This window comes from Triturus cristatus, chromosome 4_1 (genome assembly GCF_964204655.1).
Source record: "Triturus cristatus chromosome 4_1, aTriCri1.1, whole genome shotgun sequence".
NCBI classification, from domain to species: domain Eukaryota; kingdom Metazoa; phylum Chordata; class Amphibia; order Caudata; family Salamandridae; genus Triturus; species Triturus cristatus.
This window is the reverse complement of record NC_140585.1, coordinates 984,832,975-984,842,331: the sequence shown is the minus strand read 5'-3', so window position 1 is coordinate 984,842,331 and position 9,357 is coordinate 984,832,975. Positions and strand designations below refer to the sequence as shown.

Here is a 9,357-nt window from a genome sequence, read left to right as displayed (position 1 = left end):
AGGCTATCCTCATAATAACCAGCATTCAGTTTTTTTGTCAAATATTTGAGCATATAATTGTTGCTCGGTAAATTCTGTGATGTACTTCATTCAACTACTCCTCTAACAGTCTCTCAAAGGCGATTGACTATCTCCTTTTCTTTTTTTGGAAATGCTGCCACCCTGCCAGTGTATACTACTACTACTATACTACCACCACCACCCCAATCATGGCATGTATGAAAAAGGAAACCATCTTCACCATGCAGCCAGTGCTGTGCCACAGTTGGACATAAACATCAAGCACCGGTAAGAGAGAAGTTTGGGGGAGGCAGAATCAATAATGGACATGTTGTCAATGATGTCAGTTTCAAACACCACTCCAAAGAATGCATAGTAGGACCAGTCAATCTGTTTGTGTCTTATACAGTCAGCAAATTATTGAAATCAAACACACGCTATGGGCGGCCATGCACCAGCAAAGAAACAGTGTGATGTAAAACAGTTACCCCACCTACAAAACATTAACAACATTGCATGTAACATAGAAAAATATATTTAATTGACCCTAACAAATAAACTAAACCCACAAAAGCTAACCCACCCACCTCCCTAACCCCAACGACTGTCCATAGAAATAGAGAACGCCCAAACGAGTGAAGAACGAACAGGAATTAAAAAAGGGGCAGTGACAGGGACTAACTGGTGGGGCGGGACTGGAGGAGGACACGAATCTGGTCCTCTAAATGGGCGACGCGGCGTCTAAGGCCGCGGCAGTTGCAGCCACAGTGGGGGGGGCACCGGAGATGGCACGGTGGCGGCGGGCAGCCGCCAGACGGTGGCGCCGTACCGCTGGAGGGCGGTGGCTGGGGCCCGGGGCACTGGAGGAGGCTTGAATTGCTGCTGCAGTCTCCTCCTCCTCCTCGGCTAGGACCACCAGCCGCCAGTATTCATGCTGGATTGCCTCCAGCTTCCGGCGCCGTGCCTTGGCGGCCAACTCCTTCCGGTTGATTTTTGGAGTAGCTGTGTATCAAAAAGAAAAAGCAAGACAATTGTAAAATATAGTCTTAATAAAACAGTAGGACAAGGTAATTATTTACACACATAGTGGCATGGTAGAGTAGCACTATAAAATAAAGCACAGTAGTACATAACATTTTAAATGTCGCCCGTCCTTCTTCCTTCCACCTGTCTTACACTTTTTAGTTGAACAGTGCACCAGGTGCTCTTCTCCATAAAACTTTCAAAGCGGAGTTGAAATCAGATAGATGAGGCCATTGGTTACTCAATACTCTGGCTCCTAGTCCTATACCAATTAAAGGGAATTCTAGTCTTCTAGTTCACTCTTCAAACGTCCCCAAGAACTCATACTTACTTACGACATCGGATAGCGGGCGGACTTTGTCCGCCCGCCATCCGACTGCTAAAAAAGGGTGGGGGTCCCGTGGGGACAATTAATTAGGATGATGCGCCCGGCACAGTGGCGGGCGCACCCTGTTATTTTAAATTTAAATTCTGGTTGGCTTTGCTGAAAGCAATGCTAAAATGTTGTGCTGCTTTTCCAAGCACAACATGACGGGCCTCGCACGGAGCCTGTCACGTTTTGCTTTGAAAGTCGGGGGGGTACCATAGCATCGGTAGGTACCCTCCATGGGGGCCCCCAAGCATACTCTGCAATGTGTGCATGCCTTTTCGTGGCGGACGGTAATGCCGCCACGCAAAGGCATTCCAAAATGCAGATTATATGGCTGCCGGTGTGGTGAGAGAGACACCACCGCCATATTGAACCCTTTTCCGCCTAGACATGTCTGAATATTTTCTACAGGGATGGCGGGAGGTTTGCCCCTGCTGTGACGGCAGTGAATTCCAGCCAGCCCGGCGGGGGCAATACGCCCACCATCCTAATGGGGCCCTAATTCACAACTTTACAGTATACATATACATACAGTACACCTTTGCAGTGAGTGTGCTGTCAAGTTCAACAATAGTTAAAGATTATGAATCTAACTTACCACCGCCTGCCACTGGTGCTGCCACTCCCCCTCCGTTGCTATCTGCAACTGCCGCATCCTCGCCCTCTGCGTCGCCTTCGCTGGCCCCAGCAATGGTGGTCGGTAGTGCGCCTAGAAAACATTACACATTTATTAGGCAACATATACACCTCCCCCCTATTGATCAGTAGCAAGGTTGAAAAATGAGTTAATACTAACATAAATCACTAGTACAAATCAGGTAGTAGTAGAGTAGACACTAAGTTATATGATCATTGTAGCATTTGCTTGATTAGCCCTAGCCATGCACATGTGACGTTACCTTTACCTTGCAGCTTCTTAAGACACCTTTGAGCCCACATGACCTGCCTCACACTGCTACTGTCTAGTCTACGCGCTGCGTACAGGCGGTCAACAAACATTAACAAGCCACTTTTTTAGGAAGAACTGGTGTACTACTGTTACTGTTAGTCCATATTGCTTATCCATAGATGCTACACTTTTTGGCACGGCTGAGAAATGCTTGCAAGTTGCAATATACTAACGCACACCATTTCTTTTTTCGCATTACAGACGCAAGATTCGCTTCTACGAACCAGAGCTTCTGAACGATGCACCAACTACCAGTACTAGGTTCTTCTGAGGTGAGGGGTCCCTTCACTCACATCTTCATTTATAAATGTATATAAACTAAATTGCTATGGGATGGTGGTGCTGCCTTCCACCATTTCAGTTATCATGATTTAATTCCCAACTGTATAAGTGTAACAATGTATATTGTTTTAATGTTATTGATTTGCCGGTTGGTGCTGCTAAGAAAACAGTGTACAGACCTTCTCAAATCGAAATAAAAATTTGAAACTTACATAGACTTTGTGGTATTTGGTGTGGAGTGGACTAACTTACACGATTGAGCAAATTAAAGTAAGGGTGTGCATGTGAATAGCTTCCACGACAGAGGTTGCGTGTGTTAATGTTCTGGGTTGTCTACTTGTTGGTTATCTTGGGGGGAGGGTTCCGAGACCTAATAGGTATGACAAGACAGTACTATAGTCAAGCAGTGGAATTGTGGTGGGTGCGGAATTTCTGATTGAGGTGTGCAAGGAAGGTCCAACCTACCATCACCAACATCCTATTTTCTGGTGCAAATGTATGTGCAAGATCCCTACAACAGTTGTATGTCTTATAGGGTATCATATCAAAATATTAAGAAATCTGGTAGGGCTGTTGCTGTGAATTTTCAAAGCCTAAACATCAACAAGAGTAAAAAGTAGTACAAGACAACAACCCAACGGATTGTATGAGCTACTGGTGAATATGAGTTTTATATTACAACCTTTCACAAAGAGTGGCACTGGCCAACTGGGCAAGACTAGCTACTACAGTACAGACAGACAGACTGATAGTATGTAGTGGTACTCAGTCATCATAGCGGAGGCAGGGATAAGCTTTTTGAAACCGTACAGATCGAAGGATAATTGGTGGTAAAAGAATAGCATTTGGAAACACACTATAGTTCGGGAGAAATGGGGCAGTAAAAGTTATGGAATAAGAAATATTATTAAAAACAAGAAGACTTACTGGGGCCAGCAGAGGAGCCCTCAGCGGTGTCCTCCTCGTGGTGTTCCTGTCCCGCCGACTGCCCAGTCCCTGCCCGTCTGCCCCTGGGTGCTGATGAACAGGAAAGATATAAGAAAGAGACAAACATTGATGGATGGTGTCAACTTAAGCAAATACAATATTTTTCAACAACGGTCAAAAAACACTTATGTAAACAATTGCAATAACTACATTGACCGATCTCATCTGGTCAACATGTAATATCGGGGGATTCGCAGTTCGACTACTTAAGTTACTATTTATCAACAGTAATCCATTCTTCCATTCTGATTCCAGAAAACTAAGTTACAAGTAAGCCTAAGAATTAGTACAACGTACCACCCAACCTAGCCCACCTATTCCAGGCATGCCAATTGTACATTAAGTATGCATTTCGACTGTATTCCTCAACAATGTGTATGATCCAATCATGGAGGACACATGAACATGACTACATTTTTTGTATACACCAAATTTTGGTTTGATTGATGCTGATCTGCTACTGCTAAGTAACTGCAAAGCCTACCTCCACTCATTGAACAAACTAGAAAGGTTCTAAAGACTGGCGTACTAGCAGCACGTCACGTAACTGAGTGAGGGGGGCATCACGCATACCACTAACCAATTAGAAGCTCATACAAAGTACCTAAACCTATGTATCAATCCGCCCCTATCTATTAGTGACAGGACAAAGTAAGGAGTGGACGTGAGTCACTGTAGCATTACGTAACTTAATTTCTCTAAAATAAACTCGTAAAGAATCACGCTGAGCAAGCGCAAACGGAAAGCTGCAAACAAGTAAGATTAGTAGTAGCGCAGAAGAGCACCTGTGTCATAATCACAGAAGACTTTTAAACGTTATTAACCTGGAATGTATTGCAAGCAGCAACATTCTAGCTGGTTGGAAGGAAAAAAAGATATTCGCAATATATAACATAGAGCAGAAGAACAGACACAAAGTTGTAATAATTAAATAGGTACTCACCAAGCCCCGGGACCTCCACTCCTAGCAGGTCCAGCAGGTCCTGCTCACGGTCCAGGATGTCAGACCACCGGTGCGTCAGCTGTGCCTGGGTGCGCCGGACCCCAGAGATGCGCGACACTGCCCGGCGCACCTTCCCCCACCGCTGCCGACGCTCCCGGAGGCCGTACCCGGACCCAGGCCTGCCACCTGCTGCCAGGGTTGAGGGGAGGTGGCGCTGCACAAAGAAAATTAGTGCAGCCAACTCCGCCTCCCCAAATAAGGCCCGTGCATGCACCCCTTGTGGGCGCCGCCTTCCGCAAGGAAGGCGGTCGCGGCTCTGGCTGCGCCGGCGAACAGCCCTGCCCTTGGACATGGTTCTGGGGACGGGGCGGGAAAGAAAAGGTAAAATAAATAAAGGAGTAAAGGAAATAAATAGCGGGCAATACAAAGAGAAAAAGTAGCTAAAAAACAAAAAAAAAGTACACAAAAACCAAAAATATAGAGGCAGGAAAATAGTTAGAGAAATAATAAGTAATAAAGATCCAAAAAAAGTGGCTATAAACAAAGGATTGAAAAGATTTAGGGAGGATTGAAAATCAGGCCCCAGAACCATGCAATAGAGTGGAAAACAAGATGGCCGCACCCGTTGCGACCACGTGCGCAAGTTCGCGCGATATTTTCTCCCTGAGCAAGCAAAAAGCAACGCGATCAAGTAAAAGCGATCGCGAACAGGAAATATCGACCGCGAACATGCATTGCGCGACCCGGAACAGGAAGTAAACAACGCCAGAGGGCGGGACAAGTGAAAACAAGATGGCCGCGCCCGTGAGCGACTGCATGGGTAAGTTGGCGACCCGCGAACACGCAAAAAATACCGCGAACAGGCGGCAAAAAAACTTCCGCATCTTCGCGATATTTCCGGCGTGTTTGCGGAGATTTTCTGCATTCTCGCGATAATTTGCGGAGGTTAATTCCGCAAATTCCGCCCACCCCTACTCAGAAACCAAGTGGGAAATTCAGGATCGTACAAGACCTGCGAAAGGTCAACGCGATAGTTGTTCCATGTTGTCCGGTGGTACCGAATCCATCTGTGATCCTGTTTCAAGTTCCATGTGAAGCTGAGTGGTTTACAGTAATTGATTTGAGCCAAGCTTTCTTTTCGATCCCACTCCATGAGGAAAGCCAATTTCTTTTTGCTTTCCGGCTGGAGAACCGTGTGTTAACATGGTGTCATATCCCTCAGAGGTATACAGAGAGTCCATCGATCTTTAATCAGATCCTGAAGAAGAACCTTGAAGGTCTTGTGTTGCCACAGAACTCCGTTCTGGTGCAATACATTGATGATTTGCTCATTGCTTCAGAAACAGAAGATGCTTGCAGAATTGATACCATTGCTTTACTGAATCATTTGGCCGAGAATGGACACAAGGTGTCATCGAATAAATTGTAGTACTGTTTGAGTGAAGTGCCGTATTTGGGTCACCGAATTGAGAAGGGCAAGAGCAAGGTGTCACCAGATCGCATTGAGGCTATTATGAATATGCCTGTGCCCACCACTCAGAGAGAAGTCCGAATATTCTTGGGGATGGTTGGTGTGAGAAGTTGGCCTGGCATATGATGGTCACTAGTTAGAGTGGCCACCTTGCACAAGTCCAATTCGACTCTTATGGTAGATAGGTTTAAGACAACCTTTTAAAGAAAGCTATCCTAGTGGTAGCTGTGGAGAGCTGCCTTCAGGCTAAGTCTCAGAGAAATGTAAAGCAGCTTGTTTTACCTTATAATCTCTTGAATTACCAAATGAAAGGACACCACACAGGTATATATATCAAATATATATGTATTTATTACTAGACACACTCTACTAATCTCTTTATGAGATTAGAAACCAGGTACACATTCAAATGTCAACGTTTCACAATAAATTAAGCACAAATACGGCTGGAGCCCCAGGGGCGTACCAGACCATATACTAAAAAAATGGTATAACAATGTCGACTTGCAAAATGACAAGGCCTAGGGCCTGGGGAATCGCTGGGGCTTCACTACTGCAGTGTTAGCAGGTAAGTAACAGGCCCACGGGAGACGCGTGCAGTGTGTGAACACAGCCGCAGGTTCCCTATTGTTTATAATGGAGCAAGTCGCGGTTTGATTTTTAAAGTTCTAGGGTACTTCGAGGGAGTCTACAAGCAAGCCACTTACAAGGTACGTACTTCGAGGGCCAACACACACTAGGGCACCAGAGTGCATGAGTTACCTCACCCAGGGAAGCCGGGTGCATAGGTGTCTTTTGGGGTCGGGTCGCGTCGCTGTTTTCTATGGAGACCAAAGAAGACTTGCTGCTTGCGTCGACTGAAGAAGTGTCCGGTGGAATCCGAAGGTGGATTCACGATGCTGAAGACCTGAAAATTGAAAAGACAGTGTTCAAAGTCACTTGCCAGTGACTGGTGGCCAGGAAGATGGATGACCACAGATGTCGCGTGATTTCAGGTCGTCGATGGTGTTTTGACTCTTCGCTCACGAGGTCCAGGAGGGATCGACGATGACCAGCAGCTGGATTTGGAGTGTCCCACAAAGTCTGCAGCTGATGGCAGTGTCGCCAACCGGATTGGAGCCAACAAGCCTTGGCAACTGCAAGTCTTGTGTAGACTGAAGAAAGTCGATGGTGCAGACCAGCAAGGTCTGAGAGACTCACCCAGCAAGGGTAAGTGAGGGCAGGTCTGGTGCAACCAGAGGAGCCCTTTGAGTTGATAGAAAATTCTTCGGGGGACCCTCTAGTCAACAGGCAAGTTATCACAAAGACGCCTCTTCAGGAAATGCTTCACAAGAGCCCACGGTCACTTGGGAAGGGATAGGCCACTGAGTTTTTGTGCAAGACCTGCTGGAGGTTTGGGCCTTAAATGGTCCAATGCACAAGTTCGTAGAACGTTGTTTGGGGTTTGCACTCAACAATAGTGCACGGTCCCTGGGTATTGCTGTTCCTCATTACTCGTGGGGTCCACTCACCACAGCTCTGCTGGGAACTCACAATGGCTGTCGAGAAGTCAGGAAATCCACTTCTGGGGCAGCAGGGACTTCGAACTCCGGCAGGAGCGGGAAAGTTTGCAACTGTTGATTAGGGTTTTGGTGCCTGCCAAGCAGGGCAGTCACTCCTTGATTCCAAGGGAGATTCTTCTGTCTTCCAAAGGTAGTGGAACATCGAAGGGCCAGGATTCTTCTTTGTAGAGCGTCATCCAGGGTTATCTGATTTGCAATGGCAAAGCTTGCTATCTTATAGTGAAGATAGGGGAGGGACTAGCTCTATGACCACTCCTCTAGGAGGGTCAGGGGAGGGGGTGGTTACACCCACTTCCCTTTGTCCAGTTTTGCGCCAGAGCAGGGGCAGGTAGTCCTTGAACCGGTTTGAGCCTACTGCTCCCCCAGTGCAGGACTTCAAAGCACTCTAGGAGTGCACCCACCCAGCCCCAATACACTAAATCCTATCTGGAAGGTGGTGACACCTCCCTGAGACAGGATGCCTTTTGTTGGGCTTCCTCCACTGCGAGTTTTAGTCAGCAGCAGGAGGGCAGCTCAGTGTCTGTGCTGGTGGCATCCATTTTGTGATGCCAGGGCTCTATAGAATTTCTATTGTTTTACATGTCGTCCCCTCTAGAAGGGTGGGATCATGCTCCCACATCGTGTACTGATGTGGGGGTATGATTCCAAGTTGTTTGACACCTAACACGACATGTTTTGATGCAGTCATTCCAAAGTTAGCATTTTAATGCACTTAAGAGTATATGGTTGAACCGTATCCACAAACAGCCATAGAGAATAGACTCTGGTAGCGGCAGAGGGGCCCTGCTCAGGCAGAGGCATCCCCTCACATTGTAAACCATGCAGCCTGCCCTCAGGATTGATAGGGCCTGCCATAGGGGTGGCTGATAGGTTTATATGTGTGTGTATGGTGAGATATAGGAACCTATATCTCTGTGAGGAGTGCTAACACCACCTCACACAGGCTGCAGTAGCAGGCCTGTGGTGTCAGATTGAGTCTGCTTCCCAGGGGTGGCATAATACATGCTGTAGCCCCTGGTAGGCCTGTGAAGTACCAATGCCCTAGGTACCTAAGGTACCATATACTAGGGGCTCATAAGGTACCACAGTATCCAATCACTAGTGCATCTAATATGCACACCAAGTCGTTTAGAGAGAACAGAGAGACTGGGGCCCTGATTAGCAGGGACCCAGCCAGACTATAGCCAGGAACCAGTGTGTACATCAGAAAAAAAGTGGGGGCAACATAAGTGCAGATCCTACTCTCCTACAGTTGGCTATTGTCGCCAATGGATTCCCAACTTCTCCTTTGAAGTGAAGCCTTTACAACGGCTGACACACAAGGATGTGAGTGATCCTGTACCATGGGACAATGACTGTTTGATGTAATTTTTGAGGCTGAGAGAAGCCCTGTGTCACGCTCCAGCTTTGGGAATGCCTGATTACAACAAGGCATTCACATTGTTCTGTTGTGAGAGAGAAGGTTGTGCATTGTCAGTCAGACCTGTTGCCTACTTTTCATCTACTTTAGATTCAGTAGCTTCTGCGTTGCCCGGATGTCTCAAATCCATTGCTGCAACGGGTGTCAATATTGAAAGATGTGAGAGTATTGTAATGGGACATCCACTTACAGTTTATGTGCCACATTCTGTTGAATTGTTGATGACGAGGACCAAAACACAGCACCTTACGAACAATAGATTAACACGCTGTGAGAATGTTATACTTGCTGCAGAAAATGAGACTTTGAAGAGGTGTTCTGTTTTGAATCCTGCAACACTGATGCCTATT

At 46.6% G+C, this 9,357-nt stretch overlaps 1 long non-coding RNA gene across 1 annotated transcript; it reads right to left on the bottom strand.

Moving 5' to 3' along the window:
• Nucleotides 1-933: 933 nt before the first annotated feature.
• Nucleotides 934-4,002, bottom strand: LOC146855948 (uncharacterized). The gene is made up of 3 exons (XR_014980888.1): nt 3,552-4,002; nt 1,992-2,102; nt 934-1,002 (listed from the first exon to the last, which is right to left on the bottom strand). It is a non-coding gene; the product is annotated as an uncharacterized LOC146855948 (long non-coding RNA).
• Nucleotides 4,003-9,357: the final 5,355 nt, after the last annotated feature.